Genomic DNA, 13,252 nt, shown 5'->3' with positions numbered 1-13,252 from the left:
CATGTGGAAAATGGGAATTAGTTGCCCCTAGATATGTTTTATTCCCATCAGGGTAATTGGAAATGGGTTACATTTTCAAACACCAACAAAATGGCGACTCCACTGGGGACTCATGAAGAAATTCATTGATAAAAGGACAAAGATCTTTGGTGTAATATATTTCAGTCCAAAAATTTGCATACTTAGTTTTGTATGCAAGGTTTCATGTTTCCTAGTCAAGAATGTGTTCTTTCACTTTGTTAAGGGTGTGATGTTCCAAGGTTGTGTGTGAGTTTTCAAATACCTGTTATAAATTTTGGACCAGCTTTTCGTCTTATGCAAGCTAGGAAAATCTTTTCTCATTTAATGAGTGGTGACTCTAAAGTATATCTCTGCACCAGTGTAAATTTTTGAAGTGAAGGGTATTGTGAAAGTTGCGACAGTTGGAATGCAGATTTGAAGAAGTTATCTCAGGCCCTTGGCAGTGGTTGAAAGAAAAGGGTGATGTTGTGCAAGGGTTACTAAATCAAGCATCATTTGAATCTGTTGTTATTTGCAGCATTGAAGTAGTTGCAGGCATCCATATTGAGAGGTATTTTCCACTTTCATGTGTTCTCATTTACATGAAAGTAAGATTTCAAAAGTCTCTCCATCAAATGGTTTATAGCATTAAATAGGAGATTGGTTCAGTACAGATTCAACATGCTTTGTGGAAAGTAGATTCAGCAAAAGTCTTTTATATGTCAAAGTATGTTTGAGGTTTTGAATTGGTAGAAAGAATTCTAGATCTGCTACAATTAATAATTTCTAAAAGTGTCTAATGATGAATGAGTCTTGAGTTTGAGGAATGTTGAGTTTCATCTCACCTAGTATGCAGCCTGTTAGTGAAAGTTTTAGATCTGTTTCTACGAGGAGGTATGTGCCATTGAATTTTAATGGTATCCATGGTTTCCCAAATACTATGCCTTGTAACCTCAAATAGTATTTGCCTAAGTTTGGTGGAAACCATGAAAATTCAGCCAGTCATCATGTTCAATTGTTTAGTGACTTGGTTGGTGATTTTGAAATTGCTCATGAAGACATTCAGATGAAATTGTTTGTTCAAAATTTAGAGGATGATGCTAGTGACTGGTTTTCATTCCTACCAGCATGTTCAATTTCATCCTGTGATGAATTAATGTCAGCCTTCATGATGCAATTCGGGGAAAGAGTAAGCATCTCTGATTATTTTGATAAGTTTTTGAAAATTCAAATAAGGAATGGTGAGTTAGTTCCTAAATTTAATATCAGATTTGCAAAGATTTTAAATAAAATACTTGAAAGTTACAAGCTGGATGATCAAATGTGTTTAGTGGTTTATCTCGGTGCATTTGATAAAAAGATGAACTATCTGTTGAGAGATAAGGAACCTAGAACTTTGCATCAGGCATTCATGATAGCATTAGAGATTGAGGATAACATAAAATATGGCTTAACTCGAAGTCACTTCTCTAGAAATGTTTGCTAGCAAGATGAGGTGCAAAGAACAAATAAATGTCATATAGAATGTTTAATTTCAGATCAGCAAATAAGCACTCCTACTGTTATAAATAGTTTTGTTGAAGATTCAGAAATAAAAACATGTGAACGTGAAATCTCTCTGTTGCAAAGAAGAAATGATTCCATTATTGCTGAATTAAATGCACATGTTTATGGTATTACAACATTAGAACATAAAGATAGTTGACTTGATGAATTGTACATGCAATAAATAAATTCAGTTGTTTCTCCTCCTATTGATAATAAGCCTTTGGTTGAGAATGTCATAAACTTTGAAGTTGAAGGATATTCATCTCAGTATGAGGAGGAAGAAAGCAGAAGTGATATATCAAGTGATAGAGGTGAAATTGCTGACCCGACATGCCATGGAGAGATGACACAATATAAAGAATGTAAATCATATGTATCTCAGTCAAAGTCAGAAGAACTAAGCTCATTTGTTGATAATATTTCAGTAGTAGAGATGCAATCTCTTGACCAATAGGATAGGCAAGAAATGAATTATCTCATTGAGAGATTGCATCATGTTGAGAATGTTATTAAATCTGAAGTTGAAAGACAATCATATCAATGTGAGTATGATAAAGCTAAGAGTTGTCTTTCAAGTGATAATGAAGTTGCTGATCCAATATATTATCAAGAGGTGTCATATGAAGCTGATGATGAGAGTTATTACTCAAGTCAAGAAGAGGATAGTGCTAGTGTGTGTCCATCTTCATGTGAATCAGATGCTGATTGGGAAGAAGAGAGCAATCACGGAAGTGAGTGTTCTCTTGCTCGTAAAGGTACAAATACTATTTCTAAATCTGAAAGTGAGTTTCCATTTCAGAATTGTGCAAATCAGTTCGAGTTTGAAAGTTATGAAGAAAATGTGTCTACACAATATGAAGACAAAGAGGTTATCTATAGAGACGTATTACCTAATTGTGTAGAAGAGTGTCTTGAGGATGAGTGCAATGATGATCAGTACATGATTGATCCTGAGATTAATGCATTAGCACCTATTGGTAAGATAAATGATGATTTTCTTGCAAGACATTATAATCACCTATATGGAGAAAATGAAAGTAACTTTAATTTGTATTCTACATGCTTCATTGACGGAGTGGATGTTCAGTCTTCAAATGATTCTTATTTTTCTTCTTGATATGCTGAAAGTGTCCATGACAGTGATGTTAGAAATGGTTTTAAAGTTTTCACTAATCCGTTATATGGTGGGGAGTTTGATGTTGATTAGCACATCACTTGTCCTAATGTATACAAAGGCGCTTTGCATGGAATTATTAATCCTCTTTTTGAAAAACACATGGACAATTCAGATATAGTTGAGAATGAGTTTGATGATAATACCTTGTCTTACTGCTGTAAGAGATCAGAATGTTCTTCTTCCGAGTTTGATAGTGAAACTAATGATTATGTAGCATCTGAGGAGGTAAATGACAAGGTGTTTGACAAAGTTGTTTTTGAAAATCAATATGCACCTTGAAATGAGATTTATGATGAACTCTCTGATGTAAAGACTAATCTATTTGCTGATTGTGAAGAACCATTTGAAGATTATGGACTAGTTTCAGATTGTTCATTTGATTCCTATTCGGTTATGCAAAGGGATACACATTTTGAAGGTATGAGTGGTCTTTTTCCCCAAGTTGAATATGAAGCCTTCATATTCAAAAATGATAGCATGTATGAGTCATTAAATGAAGAGATTTTTTAGTTTTAGTCTGATATGTTTAAGCATGCTGATCAGTATCTTCATAATGAGCTAACGGTTGAAGATGAAGTGAGTTTTTATATGCATTATGAAAGTAAGGGTGATTAGTTGATTTGGCCAGTTTTCAAAGCTAGTCAACGGACCTCCTAGCACATATTTGACAGTTGACCGAACATTGAAAAATGAGTTTTAAAAGTGGTTTTCAGTGGTTGAACTTGGTTCCAATCAGCATCAGATGGTCAATGAATTAATTTTGAGTATTAGTTGTTTGAAAAAAAAAAAAATTTTAGCCGGACCCGATTTGGGGCCCGACTAAACGATATCAGACTGGTGTGATGTTTAGAGATGAAGGCATTTTGATATGAGGGCATCATTGTAAAAGATTTATCAAATGTGGCTTGATTTATTTACAAAGTCTAAGGCTGATGGGAGATTAGGTGTTATTTTTTTTAAAACTTTGAAGGGGATCATCCACATTCACAAGTGGTCAAATAAAGACTAAATAATCATGAGTATGTTTCAAATTCTGGTTGATTACGATTGTGGATTTTTCCAAATTGGTGCAATGCAAATCTTACTCCAAATTTCCCATGCACACTGATCTTCATACCAACTACCAAGTTGGCTACTCAAATGATATTTATGATATTGAGGTTGGGTATGAAATTCAAAAAGTGAAGGAATGATATCTTTAAGGGAACAACACCAAGAAATAAAAAGGAGCAAGCTGCACATCAAATGAAGATGGGGAGCTAATCACAGTGAGGTTGAATGTCCATGTTGGAAGTGTCTACTCTTTGAAATGTAGTCGATTTGGTCATTTTCTTTTCACTGGAGGTGAAGATGGAGCTATTCTTATATTTGAAGACCAATCTTCTCATTGTCATTTAAGCTATTGCAGTGATGATTTTGTATTTATAACAAATAGCCCCACACGCAAATGAAAATATGTTTTTTCACAAGGAGGGTAGCGGCGAGGTCTTTCAATATAGACCAAGGCACCAGTTAAAACACGAGAATCAAATGCTCTAAAAGTCACAGCTAGTCAGTATTACAAAGGAGCCTCAAAATTATACCACCAAAAAGGTTAAGTAGGAGCTTAAGTCCTTGGAGTCTGAGTGGGAGCCCAAGTGCGAGCCCTTGGAGGAGCCAGAGCAAGAGCCCACCCAGAAGTTTGAGCAAAAATTCAAGGCAATACCCACCTCTAAATCCTCTGAGAAGTCAAAGTAGGACCCCTAGTAGAAGATTGTCAAAAGGCCTAAGCCACAACCCTTTGGGAGAAAAGAGTACAACAACTCCTCCCAATCAAAGTCAGAGTACAACAAGGAGTCTTAGTTTAGAGGAAACACCTAAACGTGTGAGGAGGGGTCATGGTTTTAGCCAGCACTATTCTTATGCTCGATGGTATCACCCTCCATCTCTAGAGCATTCTCCTCCAAGGTCCCAATAGACATCTACCTTGAGGCAGAACTCCTCCAAGGTACAGGAGGAGCCGAAGTCAAAGTACAAGTTACAGCCCAGTTAATTATCGTAATCGGAGAAAGAACAGAACCTCCATGCATCAAAGGAAGTCGATGCCTCAATGTAGAGCATCCAGCATTAGGAAGGGTGTCCACATTGAAAAGAGGAGAAACCTATTGCTACAACAAAGGGAGTAGAGTTATTGAAGAGCAGGATATCCTCATGCATTGAAATGAATCTGTAGCCTCATACAAAGAAAACATACAAGGTATGAAACCCGCCTGCACAACTGTAATGTCCCGCTCGAAGATCCTTGGAATCAAGGATTCAAATCAAGCAAAGATATTTTTTTTTTTTACAAGTATCAATGCACAAGACAGCATCATACAGGGATCACAAAGATCGCAACGGAAGACTTCAACACAATCTCGACAACCAACGAATCTCCAAACACCACTACCAAACTGACACACACAACCAAAGCCAACAAGGAAAACACACATGATGAGGGCACAAAAAACAACCACTCACCAACAAAACACCAAGCCGGGGTAATATGCAGAATCCTGAAATTTGGCTAAGCCTAAAATCTTGAAGCCCTAAAAATTGGCTGTCTGGATTTTTGAAGCCCTGAAATTTCCTAGAATCCATAACTTATCTCTAAGAGGTCTGAAACCTATCTCAACTTATACTTAAATGATATATTTTAAACCCCAAGAGACTGAAATAGAAACATGAAAACTTGATTTCAAGAGAAACTGACAGAATTCAAAATGCAATAGCATAGGGTCAAAGAACGCCCAAAAGGGTATCCAAAACCACTCTCAAAAAGATCGGATCATGAAGAAAAGTGCCCACTGATGGCACGCGCAGGTTTTTCACAAAAATCGTGCAACACTTTTTACTATGGGAGGGCGATACTTCTCCTTAAGGCATGCGACACTCTTCCAGTGTCGTACGAGATTTCTCAAGAAGGCATGAGACATGACATTTCTCAAGAAGCCGTGCAATACTTTACAGTGTCGTATGACATAGTTTTCATGGGCGTGCGATACTTTTTAAAGTGTCGCACCATGCTGAACAAATGTCACCCATAGAAACACGAAAACACTCCCAGAAGCAAAAAGGAGCAAAACAGAGCAAAGAACCTCCACACCAGGGAGTACCGAATCCATAAAGGATTGAGGAATGAACACTCGGGTGCAAGAACAACACAAAATGGAGAACATCAACCATCTAAACTACAATAGCATAGAACACACTGAATATAAACATCGCAGAGAACAAAAGCAACATCGCAATGTACATAAATACATCTCAGGAACAAAACAACCAAACTAAGTACGCGGTTCCTCCCAACTGTCAATAGCATCATAAGACCATCGTGGGTCCTAGCCATCCCCATGCGTAACATCCGAAGCCACTGACCAAAATTGTCGGTACTGTTGTAATAGGGACGTCACTACTAAAACATGCATAATAACAGCATAAGAAAATCTAACATGCTAGTGATAATGCATAAGATAATCCTACAGCAGATAACATCACCTATCACATGCTAAACAACAGTAAGCAACAGATATACTACTAAATCAAATAACATCATCTAATGATATGCTAAACATCATAATAAGGGAATGCGCCAAATAAAATAACATCATCTAAACATGATATACAAGCATCCCAATGAAAGCATAAATCACAAGAAAGCATACTCTGGAACCCGAAGTACCAAGTGAAGACATCCAGCAACGGTCGCACTAGGACAAAGATCGTCTCTGTACACCAATCCCTAGCAGTGGTGAAGGTAGCTACGCCTCCCAACCATGTGGCACCCATAGGTCCACACCCGTTGTGCTGATGGAGATAATGATCCAACCACAAACACATAAAAATCACAACATCCATGGCTAACACTCACGCTAGACAGTATGATGGCTGCAACCAAGAACCTAAGACAATGCAAGGAGTACAGGTCCTGGTCAGACACTCAATAGGCTACTATGTAGGGACTAACATTATGGAGAGTCACTTGGCATCAAAAAGCCCAAGCTAGGACTTGCGCAGATTCAACATCCCTCAATGAAAAGGCTCTTGCACCCCAGACCTTTTTATTATCTTAAGTTTTATTACCAGTCACACATTATATTTAATTTTCACTTAATTAAAGCTTCCTTCGCCAACCCTCTGGGCACAATGATCACCAGGCTGCGAGGTAGAAGCCCCCTCCATATGCTACCCTACCCTACCCATGCTCATCCTACGACAAGTGCCCGTGACCATGCATACTCCCATCCCAACCCCAATGATCATAACTTCTGGCAAATCCACGAAAGATCGGGCCTCACAAGTCACCCAACAAATGTACACATACGTACTCGTGTGTGGTGCACCACCATCACGAAGATCATAACACAAGGACAGGAATGAGAACACAATGCAAAGAAAACACCCCACTGAAAGCAACACGGGAAGGATGGATTCTACACGAATCCCAAAGCCAACAAAACCATACATCATAAAATCACTCAACCGGCCTCAATCTGAGAGTATGGATTCTACATGAATCCCAATGATGTAACAAGACCAAACATCATGAACTCACTCAATCGGCCTCAATCTGAGAGTATGGATTCTACACGAATCCCAATGATGTAACAAGACCAAACATCATGAACTCACTCAATCGGCCTCAATCCGAGAGTATGGATTCTACATGAATCCTAGCATTCACGAAACAAAAGCAAAGGTCTAAAAGAAACAATAACACCAAGTATAAAATCACTCAACTGAACACAACGTCAAGAGTACGGATGTAACATGCATCCCAATGCAACATAAAAGTGCAAAAGTGGTTTGACTGATATCCAAACAGATCATCAAGGTCCACGACCCACATTGTGCCAAGAAAACCTAGGAAAACTGGGTGGCACGCAAAATGAGGTAAAATTGCAAAAATTTGGAAAACTACAAAATTAAAACCCATTTGGCCTTTGGGTACAAAAACTCCAAAAATCCAAAAATAAATGGAATTGGTCACCGTATGCAAAAACGGCCAGCATAACGGTGTAAAATCCCAAACCCTCATCTCAAAAAAGAGAGAAATGTTCATACCCGCCCAACCGAGTAGAACTAGCATATAGAAACGGAGGGGAACACTAGTTCTCAGCCTCCAAACAAACGGCTAACAAAAATAGAAGTAGAAACGGAGCAGAAACAATAAAACAGGAAAGCCCTACCTCACAGCCAAAAGGGCAAAACGGGAATCTGAACCATAAAATAAATATCTCGCAGAAGTAGCTAAAAATCACGGCAATCCAAGGTTTCCCCGAGCTCGATCAAATGAGCCCAACCTCGCGATGATCCCATGCGCGTAGCTCCCACAACGAACAAAATAGTAAATCCTCATGAAGAGGATTTTTGGGTTTTACTCTCCAACTTTCCAATTCAAAAGTGAGAAGTGAGGAATTAAATTCCTTTTTGGATATTTATTCACTTTTTGGGTGAATAATCGATTAGGGAATTTAACCAGCCAATCCAGTTAAACCCCAAATCGACCCAAACGAAAATAGGCTATTCCGATAAATAGGAATTCATCTATGGCAAAGCTGCCAGAAATTAAAATAAATCAATTTAAAAAGGCCAAAAATCCAAAAACACATAAACCTCCTTAATAACTTTTCGCGACAATGCAAACCTCTAAATGCACAGACACGCTTACTGGTCTAATCACATAATGCAAATGAGTTCGGATTTAATAATCACCGAAAGGTTTAAATTAAACATTTTAATAAAGGATACGTCGACCATACAAAGGTGACATTGGTAAAATATGAACGACTGAATCACTGACTCCAAGTGCCATTGCCAAGGATATAATCCTGCACACTAAACAGCACGATCAAGAGAAATTGCATATAATAATATAGCCGAAGCAATAATGCGTTAAATCACCTAATTTAACCATTTATTTAATTATATTAAAATAATCTATTTACATCACTCACATTCACAAAAGGTATAGCAACGCAGGAATGAAGTGAATAACCATAGCATTAAATCCATCACATAACAAAATTAGAGGTATGTCCAAATACCAAATAACCAGATAACATCAAAAAACACGTTGTCATCTCAAAATAGCATCATCATAAAATATGATTAACTGAACAGCATAGTAGTCTAATGTTTATGATACTGGAATCAAAGATTAACATTTGACCCTCAGATCATCTCAAATGTAAACATAACACGAGAATAGATATCTCTCAGATCAAAATAAAACAAGGTAAATGTCTGGAGCACATAACCAAAGAATTCAACAAGAATAATCCATTCTAATTACTTAAGAATTTAATAATGATTGATTACTCTGCATTAAAAAGCATTTAAAACACATAAGCAAACTCAGTCATAAACATGACTAACCACTGCTACAGGAACCTAGTCCCATATAGCATGGTAAAAAGTACACATTGCAATCTCTGCACACATCTCAGGGTAATCATGGAACAACCTCATGATACCACATCGATCCTGGTAACCACTGGCACAAACCTCAGTGAACCAAAAATCACATCATAATCTCAAAAATCAGACAAAAGCATAAACAAAGCAACTGATAAAGAAACATAAATCCAAACACCTCAACGGTGTAGACCACTCAGGGTCACAATCATGATCCCATCACAACAAAAGATCAGCAAAGGTTGCATCCATCAGGATGACTTACAAAAGTCAAATGGGAGAGGCACTACAACAACCACGTCTACAGAGATCACACGCAATTAATAGAAGGTCCAACTCCATGCTGTAAGGAAGAGGGACATGGAAAGAAGCATGAAGGAAAAGGCACATTAGGTAGCTCACACATGAGAAAAGGGTGCAGGAACAGTGTTAAAGAAAACATATCCCACATTCTCTGTGCACCAAACTTTTAATAGTTTAAATACTCTTACACACGAAACCATAGTGTCTGACAAGTTGGCACTTTTTATAAGGCAAGACTAATGCGCATGGGCCCGAGTCATTTCAGCGAGACATAAGGAAAATTTTACTTGAAAGAACAATTACGATGACATGGCACCAAAAGTTGGAGGTTGCACGAGATTGCGCCACTTGACAAATCGAGCGGACATCGCTATCTCACCAAGCGAAAGATGTGCGAGAGTTAGCATCGCGAGATAGCAATGCTGACATGGTGGGGATGAGTTAGTGATGAGAAAATTTTAAACCAATCATAGGGCACCATGTGGCACAAATTTTAAGACATGTTGTGATGTGGCAGACAAATTTTTAGAATGCACCAGATCATGCCACGTAGCAGATTTGATGATTCTCGATATGCTGCTAAGGTGAACTTGCTCACTAATTAATATAGTGAGGTAGCGAGTGTGACATGGCAGATGATGCAGACCATGTGGGCCAATCAAATGTAGACACGTGGCAAATGGTCAAAGTCAGTTTGACCCTGGATTCAAAGGGCAAGGAAAAATTTGTAGAAAATAAAAAATAATTTTTAATTTTTTCTGGGCAGTGGGTATGCACATTCAAAAATTTCAAAGAGAAACATTTTCTAAAGTTTATACTTCAAATTTTTTTTAATTTTATAAAAAATGAAAGTTGCAAGCTTGAACCTTCTAGCAGGGGACTAAGTTTTGAAATAAGATTTTGGAGGTTTTCGAGAGGCTAGATAGGCGATGTTATATATCGCCAAAATAAAGAGAAGACGAACTTTCCCATTTTGGAGTTGGTTTTTGCACAGGTATCAGTCAGTTTGAGTTACATGAGGTTTTCTATCAGGTACCTGAATTGCAACCATATTCAGACCAAGAAGTTTAGTTTTGATATTTTGCCAAGATAATGACTTGACTATCAGTAGAAGGCAGTGGAAATGTAGTTAGGGTTGAATTTGTTCAGATTTACCTAGTAAAAACTCATTTTCACTAGCTTTTTCATTGGGCAATTGGATATTTTGGCGATTCAAAAAGATTTCATCATTAAGCAGAGATATTTTGCAAATCAGTTGCAGATAATGATGAAACAAAATCAGATCAGATGGGATGAAAGAAAAAAGAGGTTACTCAGTTGCACGGGATTGAATTTCAAGTCGACACTTGTTGTCTTTAGAACAGATCCATGAATTCTTTCTCTTCTATATCTTCCTTTCTTGCTTCCATCTTAGGGGTTCCAATTTTTGCACTAAGAGACCATTCTTCAGTATTTCTTCTTGTTTTGAACAAAATTTTGAGTTTTATGCAAATAGTTCATGTCCGTTAGGTGATTTATGAATTATTCTATACATCTCTCATGTATTTGATTTCAAAGAAAGCAAATAAAGAGCGACAATGGTTTCAAATTCAGCCTGAATCTTGTCTCTTGTTTGTGGATTTGTAATCTTTTCTAGTTTATGATCCAAGACCAAAGATTAGGTTGAATCTCATTTAGTGATGTATGTGATTGAAATACTGTACTTATGGAACCAAGAGCCATGTAACCTCTTGGTGTTTATCACAGGGTTTATTGATTTCATGATAGGATATTCTAAGTATGACATTCATTTTGATGCAGATGTCAATTCACAAGGTGAAAGATAGATCGGGGATCTTAATATAGAGATATGTCTGAGATTTCCAAGAGATGCATGGTTATGATTCATTTAATTTCCCAATAAATAAGGCACTGCTCAAAGATAGGATCATTAAGTTCTGTTGCTCATACTTGGGTCTTGCTAATATCAACATATTAAATCAATTTTCCCTTTTATGTTGAAAGGTATTCAAATTATAACTCACAGTTAGCTTTCCAGTTTCATGAGTCATGTCCTTAGCTATTTCATGCTTGTGATCTCTTGGTTAAGCATAGAAGAATTAGGGATTTCATCTGCTTTTATAGATCTTGAATATGGTTATTGCACTGGTCACATAGTCAAATCTAAAGAGGTTCACCTGCCTAGATTTTGCTAAGCCTGAAGAAGAAGAAGGGTCATGCCTTATAGTTGGCCTAGTGTCTGAATGGGCATGTTGAAAATGGGAGTTAGGTGCCCCGGGATATGTTTTGTTCTCATCAGGGTAATTGGAAATGGGTAACATTTTCAAACACCAGCAGGGCTTATATCTCCAAGCTTGACCTTATAAAGATTATCCATTTTCCACCCAGGCTTGTCATTACTAAGGGGTTGCACCATAGCAGAGGCATTGGTCTAAATAGAGATATCAGGTGTAACATTAGGAACATGGAAGGTTCCTATAACCCTATCCTCATGAACATCAGCTTCAGTGCATTTAGAATCCTTTTTTTTCTTTTAGAGTAAAAAAAGGGTGGAGGCATCCTATTTTCTTATCCTTTTTTGTACTCTCTTCTTTGTCTATATTCATGTCTTCCTCATTCTCATTGTATTCGTCACCAAAAATCATGACCTCCTTAGAAATTCTCTTCTTGCTCTTAGATTTGTTGGTACTTTAGAAATAGGTTTAGCTTTCCCCTTAGTGCTTTTCACAATTACTTCCTCAAAGTCACTACCTTTAGTATCCTAGAGGTCATCCTTGTATATAATAGAAATTGATTTGTAAAGAAGAAAAAAAATAATTCAAGTATTCACAAACTAAAATCAAAGAAAATAAATATGATAAACCAAAAAAAAATGAATCCAAACCTATGAATCTTCATGTATCTCCCTTGACATGTAGATGTGGCTGTGATCATGGATGTGTGCACAATGGTATGCTTGATGCTTCAACAATGGATGATCATGGATAAATATGTAAGAATTCAAATATAGTAATAGCACATTGATAATAATTATCTCTTAAAATGATATATTAATTATACTCAAAATGTGGATGATTTGTCAGGACAAAAAGGTTTAATTTATAGGGGATTGGGTGAGGAGGAGATAATAATTCCTGATGAATAGTTAACTACTTGAGGTGTGAGATAGACTTTAGTTCACCAGGATAGGTGTAGGAGGTAGAATTTTATGTTTAGAGGTGGAAGAGGTAGATGTGGTAGGAGAGTAGACTTAGGCTTGAGTTCATATGAGTAAATTATGCCTTGATTTTATACATGGATGAGGGGGTGATTTGCTTTAATTAAGGTGGGTGATGTGGCTCAATTGATTCTATAATTTGTCTGGTGGGTGGGTTTGTTAGAAAATATGTTGGTCGAAGAGTTAGATTAAAAAGAAGAATTATTTATTGAAAGGGGAATTATTGATGCATGAATTGGGTTTGATTAACTATTGGGTTGAAGGGTTAGTTTGTTCTGGTAGATATAGACTTCAAGTTTTTGGATCCCAAATAGTTTAATCCATCTTTGATAGAGTTTGACAGAGTTTCTATAGATTCAAAGTTGTATCCTCTACTATCCATCAAGATGAGTGCATCATTATTATTTTTCTTTCATACCACTTATTTTGATACACTAAATATGATATCATGTTGTTTATCAGTACATGAGTCTTTACTTTTCTTTACTTTAGTTAAATATACAAGACACTTCTACCTTTACATTCTTGCATCTTTGTACAAAAACAAGAAAGAATCTAGAGTTAGACACCTC

Source organism: Cupressus sempervirens, chromosome 5 (genome assembly GCF_028749045.1).
Source record: "Cupressus sempervirens isolate cs-2001-9-10 chromosome 5, ASM2874904v1, whole genome shotgun sequence".
Taxonomy (NCBI): domain Eukaryota; kingdom Viridiplantae; phylum Streptophyta; class Pinopsida; order Cupressales; family Cupressaceae; genus Cupressus; species Cupressus sempervirens.
This window is presented reverse-complemented; position numbering follows the sequence as displayed.